This window comes from Oxyura jamaicensis, chromosome 1 (assembly GCF_011077185.1).
Source record: "Oxyura jamaicensis isolate SHBP4307 breed ruddy duck chromosome 1, BPBGC_Ojam_1.0, whole genome shotgun sequence".
Classification (NCBI taxonomy): domain Eukaryota; kingdom Metazoa; phylum Chordata; class Aves; order Anseriformes; family Anatidae; genus Oxyura; species Oxyura jamaicensis.
Genome location: NC_048893.1, coordinates 156973808 through 156992764, shown reverse-complemented (window position 1 = coordinate 156992764; position 18957 = coordinate 156973808).

Below are 18957 nucleotides of genomic sequence, written 5' to 3'. Positions count from 1 at the left end.
GATCTTGAGGTCTCTTCCAACCTAGAAATTCTGTGATTCTGTGAATTACCGAGTTTAAAAAAAAAAAAAAAAAGGGGGAGGGGGGGGACAGGGGGAGGGGGGCTAGAATTTCTCCATGCCTTTGTGAGAAATGTCACCTAAACTGTGAAGTATAATGATATTTTATCTTGAAGTATCTTAATATATTAAAATAGCGCAGGAATTTTTCTTTCTTCTGAAAAACACATTTAAATTAAAATAGCATTGTATATGTTTCACAGGGAATTTATGCAAATTAAATTTGCTTTATAATTAACTTTTTTTTTTTTTTTTTCTGTGAAGATATTATAGTAGAACTATATGATATTGTAGTTACTATACCAGATTTCCTGATCTAAACAAAGGTCTTTTCTTCAGCCCCAAACATCTCTCCTTCCCACCCAGCTGAATGATGCAGAATTGTCACTTACAGCAGTAGAAAAGATAAGTGTAAGCAGAATGTTGGGTAATTTGTTGATTCTGGCTTCTACTATTTTCTTGCAGCTGCTATGGTTTAAAGTTTTAGATATTTGCTTGAGCTCAGTTTCAGATTAATATTTACTTGCTTGAGAGTTAATGAGAGAGAGAGAGGGGGAAAGAGAAAGGGAAAGGGAAACAAGCTGCTGGTATGTAAGGAATTCAGGTGGGTATTTTTTCACATTAGCAGAGTAAATTTAGTGAAGCCTTAGTGTGGTGGTTTTGCTCGGGTGGGCGGCCAAGCTCCACCACAACCGCTCTCTCACTCCACCTCCTCAAAGAGGAATGGGGAGAAAATATGATGAAAGGGGCTCAAGGGTTGAGATAAGGATAAGGAGATCGCGCAGTAATTATCGTGACGGGCAAAACAGACTCGGCATAGAGAGATAGTATTTATTGTCTATTACTAATGAGCTAGAGAAGTGAGAAACAAAGGAAAGAAACCAAAAGCACCTTGCCTCCCCATCCACCCTCTTCCACCTCCTCCCCCCCGAGCGGCGCAGGGGAAAGGGGAATGGGGGTTATGGTCAGTCTATAGCACTTCTTCTCTGCTGCTCCTTCTCAGTCACTCTCAGCCCCTGTGCTGTGGGGTCCCTCCCACGGGATGCAGTCCTTGCTGAATTGATCCAGCATGGGCTGCCCACAGGCAGCAGCTCTTCAAGAACTGCTCCAGATATGGGTCCGTACCACAGGGTCCATCTGTCAGGAGCACACTGCTCCAACCTGGGTCCCCCACAGGCAGCAGCTCCTGCCAGGTCACCTGCTCCTGCGTGGTCTCCTCTCCACGGGCTGCAGGTCCGGCCCAGAATCTGCTCCTGCAGGGGTCTTCCACAGGCCGCAGTCTCCGTCAGTGCAGGTCCACCTGCTCCACCATGGTCTCCTCCACGGGCTGCAACGTGGAACCCTGCTCCACCGTGGTACTCCATGGGATGCAGGGGGACATCCTGCTTCACCATGGTCCTCACAACATGCCGCAGGGGACTTCTGCTCCGGTGCCTGGAGCACCTCTCCCCCTCCTTCTTCATTGACCTTGGCACCTCCAAGGCTGTTCCTCAATCCTATCACTCTCCCAGCTGCTGTGTGTCGCAGCGTTTTTTTTCCCTGTCTTAAATATGCTCTCACAGAGGTGCAAATAACATCACTTATTGGCTCAGCTCTGGTCAGCAGTGGGGCCCTTACCAAACATGGGGCAGCTTCTAGGTCCTTCTCACAGAAGCCACCCCTATGGCCCCCTGCTACCAAAACCTTGCCACATAAACCACTGCACTTAGGCAACAGTATCAGTTCTCTATCACCTGAACCTGATTTGTGGTGGTGATTGAGCAATGGTGAATGTGGAGGGGCCTGGGTGGAGTTGATGGGGGAAGAGGGGACAGTTTGACCAAAGACAGTGCCAGATCAGATCCTGTCTGGATAACAGAAGACATCCTGACTAGGGGAGATAACAGAAGCTTTCCTGTCCTGCAACAAAGAACTGCCTATATGTAGGAACGTAATGCATATATGTTGAGAACTGACTGAAAAATAACAGATTAAAAAAAAAAAAAAAAAAAAAAAAAAAGATTGCACGTGTATAGAGAAAAGTTTTGAGCAGGGTCCCTCCTTGGAGGCACACAGCTCAAGATGATATATGGGTACTATTAGATTCCTGTTGATATAATTAAAAGTTGACTCTGTGTAAATCCTGGATGCCTGGGGAGACCCATTCTGCTAGGGGAATCAGAAGTATCCCTTAACAGAAGGAAGGGAGGGAGGGAGGAAAAGAAAGTTTGTCAATGATGTCTACTTGCAGGGGTTAATATACTGGGAGTAGTATAAAAAACAGCAAGACAGAGTTTCAAGAAATAGTCACAAGCGTCACAGAGCAATACAGTTTTTCAATACATAGTATAAAATATTAAATAGGAAACTTTAATTACACGTAAGTGAAATAAAACAGAAATTAATAAAAGGTGATAACATCTTTATGACTATCAGACTAGCAAGCAATTTATGAGTGGTCTATAGCATTATTTGAGAAACAAATGCCTAAGTTTTCAAAAACATTCAGCGTTTTCCTGGTTTCAGCTGCAATGGAGTTCATTTTCTTCATAGTATATGGTATGGTACTAGGTCTTGGACTTAGGATCAAAATAAAGTGGATAACACTCTAATATTTTAGTTGTTGCTGAACAGTGCTTATACTAAGTCAAGGAATTTTTGCTTCTCATGTTATCCTGCTCGCAAGAAAGCTGGGGGTGCACAAGAATCTGGGAGAGGACACAGCCAAGACAGCTTACCCAAACTGACCAAAGAAGTATTTCATTTGATAACATGCTCTTCAATAAAACTGGGGGGATTTGACCTGGGGACTATTGCAAGGGGACTGTCTGGGCATCAGTCAGATGGCGATGAGCAATTACATTGTGAGTAACTTTGCTCTTTTATTTTTTTATTTTTTTTCCCTTTTCTTATTACACTGTCTTTATCTGAACTCATGAGTTCTCACATTTTTACGCTTTTAATTCTCTTCCCCATCCCAGTCAGGGGGCTGGGAGTAAACTAATTAGTATATTTTTGTCAGTTATTTTTTCTTTAAATCAAACATAATAAAATGTCTATGATTACAGTCTATCTTCCTATTGTAACATCATGGGACTTGACTCATGACAATCCTGCACTGCTATTTTGCATTTTTACCAGTTAAGAAATCTAACACATTAAATATTATATATTGTACCAGAATTTTTCCAGTATGTCTTTGTGTTTTTTTTTTTTTTTTTTTTTTTCTGCTGTTTACAGTGCTTTACATGGTCTAGATGGTGTGACCTTGATACATTTAAAATATGACTGCACACTACAGGCAGGCAGGTGGGAGGTAAACCAAGACGCTGTGGAATATGTAAACAGGCCCTTGACTCATAGGACATCCTTCTCACTTACTGACTACTGCTACAAAATAGATGTGATATTACAACAAACGAACAAGAAGTTTTATTTATCAAGACTTTTAGTCACATCTGTACTGTGTCTGCCTGGGATGTTAACTTTCCCTGCAGCAGTGCTGTGCTCTGCACTTGTAGCTAGAACAGCAGTGCTATCACACCAATGTTGTGGCTGCTGCTGAGAAGTGCTGGCACAGCATCAGGACTCTCTCTAACCCTCCTAGGGGGTGGGCAAAAAAGTGAGAAAGAAACATCAGCAGGGCAGCTGACCTCAACCAACCAAAGGGATATTCCATACCATATGATGTCACACTCAGCAATAAAAGGTGGAAAAAGGAAGAAGAGGGGAGGGGTGGGCTCTCATTGTGAAAACATTTGTCTTCCTCCAGAATACCAGCTACGTGCATTGAGGCCCTGCTTTAAGGACATGGTCAAGCATCGCTCATTTGTGGGAAGTAAAGCGTAATTTCTTTCCTCTGCACTTCCACATAGCCTCTACTTGTTTAGTTTTGTTTTTTCCCTTTCCCTCTCCCTTTTCCCCTTTCCCTTTTTTCCCTTTAGTTAAATTGTTTAATTAATAATAATATTTCCTTAATATATATTTTTTTCCTTTAATTAAATTATCCTTATCTCAACCCGTGAGGAGTTGTTCTTTCCTTTACTTCTTCCCCTCCTCATCTGAGGAGGGGGAGTGAGAGAGCGGTTGTGGTGTTCGGCTGCCCAGCGCGGTAAAAATAGAATCATTTTACATAAATTTTGGTATAAGCAGTATAAATGCCTGTAATTACCCCAGCTACTGTTTATTCTCTAGAGAAACATATTTATACAGTACAACTCCTCTGACTTGATTTAGATTGCTAGAGTAGGATGAGTTAATTTTTTCCTCATATGTTTCTTACACTCTATAAAGTGATGGCATAAATATCAGTTTATATGTAGGCTGTGTAGTAAATACCTAAAGGTAGTTCAAATTAATAACACTGATAGTTACAAGTTTAAGCAATGAAGATTATATGTGAAGCAAATCCAAAGAATGCTTGAACATAAAATTTAGCTCCCGGATATTGCTGTTTTTTCTGTTTCCAGATTAAAGGCTCCAAATCTAAGACTGGCAATATAACTCAGTGAAGCTATGCAAATCATTTTACTTTTTTCCATGGGTTGTATTGACAGTCTTAGATCTGGAGACTTGAGGTTCAGAGAAACTTCTCATTTTCCTCTGAATGTTCCTTATCTGCCTCTATGCCCACCTTTTAGAAAGAAGAAGAAAAAAATAAATGATATCTGCTTAGTGCCAATCTTTAATATTTAAAGAGTTTGCTCCCCTCATCATCTCATGCAGATAAATATTTTTGCTGGCAAGCATGAGAGGTTTTCCTCAGCTACCTGTATTGTCAGCACAGAAGGTAGAGAAGATATCTACATCGGAAAATTCCATTACTTTTTTTTTTTTTTTTTTTTTTTTCCTGCAATATTTTTCACTTTATTCTGGTTTATTCTTATTTATTCATCCAGCTAACTACCCCAGTGTAATCAGGATTCTGTTTACATGCTATTAAAAGGCCCCATGGGACTAAACAAAGTTTATGTTTTTACTTGAAAATATGTAGAATTTATAACCTGTATGATAATATGGCACTACAAACAAATACTTCTTCAATAGCAAAAGGAAATTTTATGTTCCTACTTACCCTATGACATTCACATCATAATTCCTATGTACTCATCAAATAACAGTAGACTATGGCAACTTTGCATATGGAACCTAGTCCAATCAATCCCACCTCATCTACAGAAAAAGGATCTCATATTATACTAGATATCCATGAGACTGTTCTGTAAAACATACTCTTTTTAATAATAATCATACATATGATAATTGCATTGTCCTTATACCCTTGTACCACAGTGAATTGTATGAGAGATTCACATAACACTGATGTGAGTTTCAGCACTGGTATAGTAATGAAGAGACACATAAAATGCAAAGCATAAACATTTGAATCTTGAGTAATTATAAAACTCAGGAAATATATATTTATTAATTCGTTGATCTTGAGTAACTACAACTGAGCAGTGGAACAGGTTGCCCAGGTTGCCCACAAAGGTCGTAGATTCTCCAAGTCTCCATCCTTGAACATATTTAACAGATGATATGATCCATGCATCTGGCTGTAGGTATTTCTACTTGAGCAGGAGGGTTCAACAAGATGACCTCCAGAGGTACCTTCTAACTTCAACCAATCTCTGATTATATTTTTATGTTGTTCTTAGCCTGAGTGAGGAAAAAAAAAAAAAAAAGATCCTGTTACAGTCAGTATTGATTTGTAGACAGCTTTCCCACCAGGCATGGGTCATAGAAAATATGACAGTGCAGGGTGAAAAATGCTAGCAGAAGAAAAAATGAATTATCTGCAACTAAATACTGAGATGGGAAGAACCCAAACACAGAAAGCAATTATTTTTCATTGCATCCATTTATTTATTTGTCATAGCTATAGGATTTTCATGGAGTTTTTAGTGATTATGTTCCAAAGACTCATTGTTGAAAGCTGATGAATAGCTATAATATAATCCAAAGGCCCAAATAACTAATCAGAACGTAGCTTTGAAGTGTCAGTCATGTTCTAAAGTGGATTACTGCAGCACAATTATGATTCATTAATTTTGAATTTTAAAATGTATATGTGAATAATTTTATAGGGTTTGTGCATGCTTCTTTCTGCTGTGGAAGATATGGCCATTTAAAAGGATAAAACAAAAGTTTACAATTTATTTTCTCCTCTATTTTGAATAAATCTTTTTGCTAATAATTCTTTTGTCCTTTTTGGTACAATCCTCTCATGCTATGAAATTTCATATGATCTACTATGTTCAATTAGTGATAAGAAAACTCCGCAGCTCACAATATGTTCTACACATTACATAACTGAGTTCTTTTTCACTTTATCATGATTCTGGTTTATTTCTTCCTTTCCATCTGTGAACCTTGATGTCCTTCTGAAGAAAGGACTAGTTTGGGATAAATTACTGCTTTTTCTAATTTAGTTGAATTTGTGATTTAAATATATATATAGAGAGAAGTGAGCAGTACATATATATATATATGAGTTTAATATCTAAAAAATAAAAACAAAAATCCATACAGTATTCCAGAAACATTAACTTCATTCTTTACTAGGAAGATATAATTTGGTGGCATAACTTCCCCTCCTTCTGGTCATCCCTGTTGTCCTCCAAAATGTTGATCTGTCTTTATAGTACTTTTTCCTCTTAAAAATTAAAAACAAAAGGCCTTTTCTTCTGTTGATGTGAATATAGTTCATCAGCAGCTAGTTTGAATTATCATAGATCCTCTACAATACCTCAGAAAAATAGATGTCTAGGGCTAGCATTCTCCCACTGAGTAGGAGACAGTGTAATAAAAAGCTGAAAATTTGTCAGGAGAGGAAAAGCAAAACAACAGAATGAGGGCATGGAAGATTTTCCTGATGCAATCATCACATAAGTATATTTTCAATGTTTTTATTTCCATACCTACTTCTAAATTGTTTTTAGACATATGCATTTAGAGGTTATGAAGATAGGCTTAATCTTTTAGTTTTATATTTAGTCTGATTTGACTTGCACATGACTTCCAACTAATTCTTTATCCAGGATAAGCACAATGTCACAAACTGGGGTTCTGGGGAAATTAGGAGGAGTCATAGCTCTGTAGCATACCCTTATCTAAAATGTTACTGAGTGGCTTGCTGTGTGAGCAGTTTGAGGTGAACAGGGGTTTGAGATGCAGAACTGTTCACCTTAGAGAATGTGGTGTCATTGAAGGCTTTCTGTCATTCCACATGAAACCTAGGGGTAACAGATGATGAAAATCCCCAAATCTATTCCCCTTTGCACAGTTTATATGTGGATTGAGGCCTCTTTTGCTCACTGACACATTCATTATTCCCCTAATAAACATTTCAGAACACATTCAGAGAGCATACAATTTTAAGTCTGAAGAAATAATTAAAAGCTGTCTGGAGTTGACTTAATAATAGACCCCCCCCCCAAAAAAAAATAGTATGAATGCTCTGTAAGAAAGACATGCCTATATTCTTAATAACAGAGGTTGGTGTATGGAGAAAATCTTTAAAAACAAAAAGGATCAAATGTTGACATTCTGTTCTAAGATTAGAAAATAACAGAAAACAATGTGATATTATATATACAATATAATATTAGTTCCCTAGGACATTCTTAACATAGATTGCTTTGCATCTATCTACTTCTATATCTCTCACTCTTTCCTTTCTGTACTAAGGAAAAATGTCCATTTTCATGAATCTAATGCAAAGGTAAAACTAGCAATTCAGTTTAAATTAAAAATATGGTAAAATATTCTCAAGCAACTGATGTAGGCTACAGTTATGTTTTTTTCAGGACTTCTGTGGATAACCTCTAGGTTTTTATATCTCACACACAGAGATTCAGTTGGAATGGATTGTCCAGATAAAACATTTTTTGTCCTAGTAACTCAGCTGCAGCTAACTCACAGATGCTCTGTCATTTTTTTTTCCTATTTTGTGATACAAGATTTTTTTTTTTTTTTTTTTTTTTTTTTTTCCAAATAAGTAGCTTTTGAGCTAGTTACTCTGATCCAAATATTTGGCATTAGATACTGTCTTAGATTTAGGAATCTGAATAATTTTACAATATAAGAAAATGTAATTGCCTTTTTCTCTTTCCTGGTAGAATGGCATATCTTAATACAAGGAAGTTTATTTTTATTTATTTATTTATTCTCCTGGTAAGCTAAAACTGAGTATGGTCTTTATTTGTGACTTTCAGTAAATAATTTGCCAATCTAGTCAATTTTGTATAAGTAAGAAAATATAGATTCAATTTACATGATAATATTAATCTTAGAAAGATATTTTGATGATTATCCAGCAGGTTTAAATGAAAATAAGTTCACTGGCACACTACTGGTATTGAAAAAATAGAAATAATAAAAAAAAAATATTGTGGGAGAAAACAATAAACCAGATTCTCAGCAGTAATGTGTACAAATTTTTATTTTGAAATTTCATGAAATTGATAAATACATTAATATTTAAACACAAGAGAAGGAAAACTGGGTCATCAATAATCCAAGGGTTAATAGCCTAGGAAACCTTGCATATTGTGAAATGACAGAACTACATACTAATTTGCTGAATGACTATGAGATTAAATCACAGCAAAGGAACTTGAATGTAAGCTACTTGTCATTTTAAATAAAGAGTACAATAAAGGATTCTTAATAGAATAAACAAATAGCCATATCAAATCCTGCCACACAAAGAAGCAACTTTTGTCATAAGCTGTAATATGTATAAATTTAAATATATAAATATATATGAATATGAATCTATGCAGTTGTAAGTATAGGGTAACAAGACAGTTATGAGAGTAATGATGCTGGTATGTGAGATCAAATCGTTTTCAACATCAGCCATGTATTAGAAACATCCTGTTGGCTGATCAATGATGCAAACAGGTTTTAAAGTAGAATAATACTGCCTTGGAAACCAAACGATATAAGTAAAATTACAAAAACAAGCCAAAAATTCTTTACCAAAGCAGAACCCTTCAGAGTTTGTTGCCTGAACAATACTTAAGCATCCCTTTTAATTTGAAATACTTGTTGTGTGATATAAAGCACCCCAAAGAATAAGAATATTGACTTCAAAACATGTTCTGAATGCTATACAGTTAGAAATGAAGCAGGTTAAGGATAACAAGCTAGTTCATTTAACTCTTGCCATTGGGGCCTGGATACACAGCCTATTTTCTGTTGGCCTTGACTCATATGATAGAATATTATGGCTACATGGAAAAATAACATTAAAATGCTTAGCAGAACAAGAAAGCTCACAGCTAACAAGAGGGTAAAAAAAAATAAAAATAAATAAAAGATCATTGCTAGATACGCCAGATCATTTTTAGATAAACTGCAGCTGGATCGACTGCCCTCAAAGTTGTGCTACTCAAAGAATGTGAGTAAGAAAAAACATACAGTGCAAGCAAAAGGGGAAAAAAAAGAAAGGAAAAAAAAAAAAAAGTGTTGTTAGTGTTGTTACTTACTCTTTTCTGCCTTTACCTTTATTTTCAGATTTATAAATCCAAACAATTACAATATTAGCAGCCAAGGGTGGATCTATTTATTGGGAATGCTGCCCAGAACCAGAAGATCTGTTGCTCTTGTACTTAGCCTTGTTGAACTTCATGAATTTCACACAGGCCCACCTCTTAAGCCTGTCCAGGTCCCTCTGGATGGCATTCCTTCCCTCCAGACATCACCACACAACTTGGTGTCATGTGCAAAATTGCTGTAGGTGCACTCAATCCCACTGTCCATGTCACTGACACAGATCTTAAATAGCACCAAACCCAGTACAGACCCCTGAAGAACAGCACTCATCACTGATCTCCACTTGGGCATTGAGCCATTTACCTCAACTCTTTGAGTGTGACCATCTAGTCAATTCCTTACCCACTAAGTACCCATGGATCCATCAAATCCATGTCTTTCCAATTTAGAGACAAGGGATGTTATGGGGGACAATGTAAAATACTTTGTGCAAGTCCAGATAGATGATTTCTATTGCTCTTCCTTTAATCACCAGTGCTCTAACCCCGTTGGAGAAAGCCATTAGATTTTCCAGGCAAATGAGAGTATTCAGGTACTCTCTCTGAGAGCTTTGTACTTCTTGATTAGGTGCTAAAACTTAACTGAGTGCTGTACTTAAGACCTTTATTTACACATTCTGGTTACATTCACAATAATAAATGAGCATTTTTTCATAAGAGCTAGGATTTTAAGGTTTGATAGTTATAGAAATAAATTATCCTGTTCCTTTTCACAGAACTTTTATCCCCTCCATTTTTTTTTTCATGGTATATATATATATATGTGCAAATGTCACTATGCAATAGAGAAAATATCTTAAAGGCAGCCATTTGGAAAATTGGAACACGACTCTGGAGTATGACTGCATCAGTAGACAATAAGGGATGGGAAATAATAGGTTAGAAGGAAAAGAGATTAAATTTTGAAGTGATTGAACTCTAAGACCAAACATTTAGGTTAAAAAATAAATAAATTAAATGGACATAGATGGATGAAGATGATGGCTGCAATAGCTAGTGTTATTTTTTCTGTAGTTAATAGCAAAAGTTATGAAAATTCCAAGGTCAAGTAACTGATTACAGCAATCAAAATAGAAGATGCAATATAGGTATTTGAATGACATAACATAGCTATAGAAAAGGATTTCTAATTTGGAATGCATTTGGAAACAAGTTGAGGAGTGTACATGCATGTGATATCTTCAATATTAATCTTACGATCTGAGTTTAAAATAATTTGCCATCAAACCTTTTTTGATAAAAGAAAATAAAGTATTTCTCAGAAACAACAGCAAAACAAAACCAGTTATACATGTTGAGCATCATCATATTACTGTTTGTACAGGTTGCAGCATTGTGTCAGTTCATATTATTCACACGTACTATTAAATAGCTTCTGTATTATCCTCATCTAATATATTTGTATATGAAGAGCTAACGCAGAAAATAGGACTCATATCACGTCAGCTTAAGTAACTAAAATTTAGACATCTTTGCTATTCATTTAAAATTTCTCCACAGGCACAGGAAGAGAAGAGTATCTCCAGAAATACATTTATTATGGTTCTAATAGATACCTATTTAAAAATGAATTAATCACTTTTTGGAGGTCTCACTCCTTCTATCTTTTCATTGATTATAAGGTACAGACACCTAACTCGGACTGCATACCCAGCTTTCAAATGACTGGTGCCCCACTTTTAAATGTCTGGTGAGATGAAATGAGTATATTTACAATTATTTTTCAAATAGTGAGCTGAATTTCTCAAAGAATAGTTCTAGTTTACAGTATACTACTTCAGTTTTACTGTTTTATCCATATTCATAGCTATGGAAAGTGACTGTTTTGAAAAATCAATGTGGAAACTTTATTTCTTTATTGCTTTTTTGCCATGAAAATGTTATTTTTTATTTATGTAATTAGGCATTGTTGCTAGCAGGGAAATATCTTGACCCTTGAATATTCTCTGTTCTAAATATAAAACCACTTAAATTGAGGTGGATTGGGCAGAAGAGGCAAATAAACACATAAATTCTTAGAAAGAGTTTTCTTTTCTCCTAAATTCTGAAGACACTTGCATTCAGAAGCATTAGTAAATCCTTTGATTAGTATACATTCTGTGTATGTAATGAACACAACCAAAACAAACAAACAAAAACATTTAAATTTCATCAATAGACAAAATAATAATAATAATAATACCTGTGTACCTACACACATTTTCTACTCATCACTTCATAGTTTTCATTCAAAATTATGAATTCAGCAAAACTATATAGGCATTTATACCACAGGTAGTAAATTGAGATGTGAATAATTATCAAATTTCTAGACAGAACACAAAGAAAAATCAAGCAGAGCATTAATATCTATTTCCCATGGGGGGGAAATATATCTTGACAGAACTTGTCTTATTCTTACTGATTAAAAAATAAGGATACTCATTTGGAGATCTGACCTTTGCAGCCTTGGCTCTAGAGTCCATAATAACATAGAGTTAAGTTTAAGGGTCATGAAGAACGCAAGTAGCAAAATAAACAACTTTTTAAGTGCAGGTTTCAACTCCTAGAAAATAGCTCAGGTAACTATTAAGACTCCCATGAAAACCTGTCTTGGAAGGCAAAGGTGCTCAGAACTGTTGGAAGATTTTCAGAGGCAGCCTGCTCAAAACACAGGAGATGTCCATACCCTCAGATGAGAAAAAAAAAAAAAAAAAAAAAAAAAAAAGTAAAATATTAGAGTATGCATAGAAATAAATTAACCTTGTTAAACAGTTAAGTACTCAAAGGGCTCAAATGCAAAACAAAACAAAATAAAACAAAACACAGGGCAATATATATATATATATATATATATATTGCCTGAGTATACAGAAATTCAGTTAGGTAGGCAAAAGCTCAGCTGCAGCTCAGAGAGGCTTCTGTAGGTATGTTAGTACTGAGTGGAAGAACAAGACTCAAGACTGCAGCTGAACAGGGCTAGCAAGTTACTTAATAATGACATAGATTAGAATGAGGTACTCAGTGTTGTTTTCACCTCAGTCTTTAAGGGAGAGGTCAGATCCCAAGTTGCTATTCCAAGAAACAATGTTGAAGCAAATGGTTAATCACTGATAGTAGGGGAGGGTTGAGCTAAGGACCATTTGTACTGGTTGGACATATACATGTCTATGGGATGTGATAGGATGCATCTGATACAGTTGGAAGACATTACTGCAAAGCCACTCTGTCACCTTTAGAAGGATTAGGAAAAATCACAGATGATCAAAAGAGGGTAAATATATCCATCAACAAAAATTATGCTTTCTTGCTTGCCTTTTTTTTTTTTTTTGCTGTTGTTTTTGGGAAGGAAAAAACAGGCCTTTAAAAACAACGTGGTTGATAAAATTGAGTAGACTCTCACGAGGTTTGCAAATGACACCTCACTGGAAGAAGAGGTAGATAAACTAGGCAGAAGAGGAAAATACACAGCATCTTCAGCAGTCTAGAAAAATGGGTCAAGAAAAACTGCATGAGATTTAACAAAGATAAATAGAAGTCCTACATCTGAAATGAAATAATCCCAACTAGCAATACAAGCTGCGGACTAACTGACTGGGAAGAATTTGTACTGGTGGACAGTGAACTAAATGTGAGTCAGTACTATGACCTTGCAGAATCAAAGAGAAAAAAGCCACATCTGTGGCTTCAGCAGTGGTTGTATCATCAGCAGACCAAGGAATGAAATTATTACAGACTACTTAGCCCTTTTTAGGTCACACCTTGCACATTGTGCCCAGTTTTGGTACCCCTGGTATAAGACAGACTGAACAACCAGAGAGAGTTCAGAGGAGGACCATTAAGATGATCAAAGTTATGGAGAACTTGACTTATGAAAAAAGGTTGAAGGAACATTTTTTGTTTGTTTGTTTGTTTCCACTTGAGGGAAGAGAAGGTTCAGGAGGGATTTAATCCCAGTTTTCCATTACCTGCATGGTAGTTACAGATGAGTTGTAATTATTATTTTCACAAGGTTGTAAAGTGAGTAGAAAAGAGGCAACAGGTATGAGTTGCTTCAGGGAGAATTCCATTTAAATACAAAAGAAAAAAAAATAATAGGGCTTCAAAAAAATTAAACATTGCATAGGCTGCTCAGACTGGTGGTGGAATCTCCCTTGATGGAAATATTCAAGACAAATCAACAGGGCTGTCATGGCTAGCCAGCCTAAGACCTTGCTTTTCACTGAAGGTTGGGTCAGAGTATATCTAGACGTCTTTTTTAACCTACACATTTTATATAATTTTATGATTGTAGCTTCCACCCCCCAAATTATATATGTTTCATGGAGGACCACCAGGAAAAGCAATCTGAATTTACTAACGAATTAAATTTTAAGTAGTCTAGTTTTGCTACATCTAACTATCCTGTGAATACTCTCAAACACCATTTAAGGAGTCTTTAGTTGATTTACTGTAATTCAGTTTCCCTTAAGTTAGTTGAAAGGTCAATACCTTCTCAAAAGCATAGACATGCTTTTTTTTTTTTTTTCTTTTTTTCTTTTTTTCTTTTTTTCTTTTTTTTCTTTTTTTTAAATGTTTATATTTAAATATTGAATATGTGCTCAGAGTGTTGGTCAATCACATTTAAATAAATAAATGCATGTTCAGAAAATTACAGCTTCCTCCAGTCAGAACATTAAAATACCTCTCATACTCGTACTATCAGTGGATAATGAATGGTTTCATCAGTATTGTACCAATCTGGTCACTTGACGAAAACATCTCAATTGGTATGTCCTCATTCAGACATTTATGTTGTACTGGTACAGATGCCAGGTTATTTGACTAACTGTCCATCTGCAACAGACACATTATGATTTGGAAATACTGGTGAATTTGGAACCTTGCAGACTTTAATTATTACATAAAAATGCACTTTGCAACCTTCAAAAGAATATAACCATAAGGTTAAAAGTGTCTAGCATCACCCATTAATCATGTCTATGTCTGTTTAAAATCAGACACAGCATGGATATTCATATGCCTTCCTTCTTTGTTGGAATATTGTAAAATATGGACATTTGAGGAGGAGATCCACGGACGCAGCATCAATGCTGATTTTCACTGATACATAACCATGAAGAGAGGAGCAACAGACAACCCATAAATCTGTCCTCTCTGTGGTAATTTTTAATCTCATAGAAATATCATGTGGTGGCCCACTTAATCTCTGCTGCAGAATATTTGTCCCACAAAGGCACAAACTATATAATGTCAGCTTCTTTCATTTTAATTGCTCTCTTTTTTGCTGCATGGAAATGAGCACCCAATAATAAATTCTAATCACTTGAACTGATCTGCAGGCCTGTATGGAATATGCATCTCACAGTACCTTATGTGATATGACAAAATGACCTTGAAAAGGAATACAAGGCAGTTTGTTTCAATGCTATTAAGGAAAAACAAACAAACAAACAACAACAACAACAAAAATAGTATGTAGGTTTCAGCTTTTGTCCAGTTTAATTCAAATTCTTAACTCTTGGAATTCTATTTTTTATTCCTCAACAAATCCTTGTTTAAATAATGTTTTTATCCTAAAGAAAGAGGAATGTTTTTAAAGTCAGGTAATAATGATGCATAAATTGCCTGCTTTGAAGCTTTGTTAAAAACTCTTTGAAGCTTAGGGCTAATCTGTATATAGGCACTACTACAGAGGCAGGTAGAGCTGATCAGAAAAACAAACAAACAAACAAAAAAAAACACCAGCTTTTAAGTTCTGCTCATTTTGCTCATTTGTATGCACCACTGCACCTAATTCACTTTTCTTAAGCAGTCTGTAACCTGTGTCAGTCTCCAAGACTCCAAGAACAATGATGCTTTTGTAAGAGCTGATTCAGCAGAATGAGAACTAGTAAAAACAACCATGCAGTAAATTTGTGAATACAAAAAGCAAACGAGGGCCTGATATAACCCCCCTGCTCTGAACTTCTCCACAGTGCAGTCCTGAATTTTGTTTTGCATATATTGTTGACAATAAGCTGTGTGTTAAAAAATAAATAGAAAATTAAGCTTAAAGCATAAAATGAAATATTGCAAATGTAGCTAACCCTTCACTTTTATGAACAGCAGCTGTGATAGCTCACCTCAAAAGAAAATATCATCTCAATCTATAAGAGGAGGAATGAATGAAAGAAGGAGGGTTCCTCTTCATTTTATTGCTCTTAAAATGAAATTGATTTCTACTTTAGAGGAAAGTGGAATGCTGATGAAAAAAAAAAAAATCATTTACACTAGAGACTTGTCATTAACAGATCTTCTCTTACAGGGCTCCTTTTGATTAGACCACTGCCTCATTTGACACAACCCACATTCTGCACCTGTGGCTTATATTTCTAATATTGCAGCAATAAGAAGACGCATGCTAGAGGGCAATCACATCTGCTAGATGCTCTACAGAAACTTTTCTCCTACAATGTACTGCAGATAATTATTATTTATGTACTGTGTAAAGGCCTAACCTAGTAAGTTACTAGGTGCTGAGAAGAGCACAAGGTTTGTGAGGTCCCAGAGGATCCCAAGGGGGTTGCTGGGCCCTGACACCCTCAGGCTGTGTGGCTATCTGTGCAGAGAACTCAGCCAACAGGTGACCAGTCTCAGGAGGGGACAAGAGATGGGTGGTGCCAGCTGACATTGCCCCAATTCAAGACTCATATAGCACCCATAGGGGGACGCCAGTGACCATCAGCACTGTGATCAGGATCACTAACAGATGTGGAGTGGTATGGCAGTTCACACACCAGTTCATGCAAGAGTGGTGGGTACACTATGCCAGCAGGTGGCCTGCTGCCTGGTCTGACCACCAGCAAGTTTGGACTGCATCACTGATGGCCTCCTCAATTAATGTATTAAACAATATTCTGTGAGGCGTGGCACCAAGGAGGCACAAGGTGACCCCATGGCAGAAAGCCATGTCCTTTGCTTCTGTTCCTCTGACACCCAGTAGGAAGATGCAACCACTAAGATGGATATCCAGGCTGTTCCTGTGACCACCCAACTTTCAGCTTTCAGGCTGTGGTGTGTGCCTGAGGATATTCCCAGAGATGGAGAATGGTAGCAAGCACATCTGTGGGATTTGTGCCCAGGTAAATGAGCTGATCTGCCTGATGGCCAAACTTTAGGAGAGGTGGGGAAATTGAGGTGGTTTTACTCAGCTGGGCAGTCAAGATCCACCACAACCATTGTTTCACCCCCTCCTCAAAGGGAAGGAGGAGAAAATCTGATATAAAGAGCTCAAGGGTTGAGATAAGGACAGGGAGATCGCTCAACAATTATCATCATAGGAAAACAGACTCAGCATGAGGAAATTAGAGAAATGTATTACCTATTACTAACAAGCTAGAGAAGTGAGAAACAAAGGAAAGAAACTAAAAATGCCTCCCCCTCTCATCCAGCCTTTTCCACCTCCTCCCCCCAGGCAGTGCAGGGGAATGGTGGAATGGGGTTTGCAGTCAGTCTGTAGCACTTAGTTTCTGCCACTTCATCAAGGTCACTCTCTTCCCAGTCTCCAACTTGGGGTCCCTCCCATGGGATACAATACTTCCTGAATTGACCCTGCACTGGCTTCTCACAGGCAGCAGCTCTTCAAGAACTGTTCAAATTATGGGTCTGTACAGTGGGGTCCATCCATCAGGAGCAAACTGCTCCAACCTGGGTCCCCCACAGGGGCAGCAGCTCCTGACAGGTCACCTGCTCCTACGTGGGCTCTATTCCACAGGTTATAGCCTCCTTCAGGCCATATCCACCTGCTCCACCATGGGCTCCACCATGGACTGCAGTGTGCAAATCTGCTCCACTGTGGTACCCCATGGGCTGCAGGGGGACAACCTGTTCCACCATGGCTCTGTCCACGGGCCATAGGGGAGTTTCTGGTCAGGTGTCTGGAGCACCTCCTCCCCTTCCTTCTTCACTGACCTTGGTGTCTGCAGGGTTGTTTCTCACTCCTCACTGTCCCAGCTGCTGTTGTGCAACAGTTTTTTTCTCTTTGCTTAAATCTGCTCTCACAGAGGTGAAGACAACATCGTTTATTGGCTTGACACTGGCCACCAGTGGATCCCTTGGAGTTGGCTGAAACTGGCCCCTATCTAACACAGGGCAGCTCCTTGATTCTTTTCACAGAAGCCACCACTTCTGCCCCCTGCTACCAAAACCTTGCCATGTAAACCCACTACAGATACTGAAATGCATCTAGGAGTCTGAGAAGATGATATGAATATATGATGATACAATACCAATGAAGCTGTGCTCTGTCATCTCTGGTATGCATATGACAACCTAGCATGGGACTGTTGAGGCAGGTCCAGTATCTCATCTGCTCCATGATCACAGAAGCACACACAATCACAGAATTGTAGAGGTTGGAAGGGACTTCAAGACATCATCAGGTCCAACCCCCCTGCCAAAGAAGGTTCCTCAGAGCAGGTTGCCCAGGTAGGCATCCAGATGGGCCTTCAATGTCTCCAGAGAAGGAGACTCCACAATCTCCCTAGGCAGCCTGTTCCAGCACTCTGTCACCCTCACCATGAAGTTCTTTCGCATGTTGGTGTGGAACTTCCTGTGATCAGTTTTGTGGCCATTGCCCCCTGTCCTATCCCCACAAACCACTGAAAAGAGGTTGGCTACATCCTTCTGGCTCCCACACTTAAGATTTTTGTAAACATTGATAAGATCCCCTCTCAGTCTTCTCTTCTCCAGGCTGAACAGACCCAGGTCTCTCAGCCTTTCTTCATAGGGAAGATACTCCAGACCCCGTATCATCTTTGTGGCCCTCCACTGGACTCTCTCCAGGAGATCCATGTCCTTTTTGTACTGGGGAGCCCAGAACTGGACACAGTACTACTCCAGGTGAGGCCTGACGAGGGCAGAGTAGAAGGGGAGGATTACCTCCCTTGACCTGCTGGCCACTCTCCTTTTAATACACGCCAGGATCCCATTGGCCTTCTTGGCCATGTGGGCACACTGCTGGCTTAAAGGTCAACCTGTTGTCCACAGGACCACCAGGTCCTTCTCCTCAGAGCTCCTCTCCAGCAGGTCAACCCCCAGTCTGTACCGATACATGCAGTTCCTTCCCAGGTGCAGGACTCTACACTTGCTCTTGTTAAACCACATTTGGTTTCTTCCTGCTCAGCTCTCCAGCCTGTCCAGGTCTCGCTGAATGGCAGAACAGCCTTATGGTATGTTGAATACCAGCATAGCCTTCTGGCAATCCTCCTAGCTTTGTATCATCAACATACGTGCTGAGGGCAGACACTATTCCCTCATCAAGGTCGTCGATGAAAATATTGTATAAGACTGCACCCAGCACGGACCCCTGGGGAACACCGCTAGTCACAGGTCTCCAGCG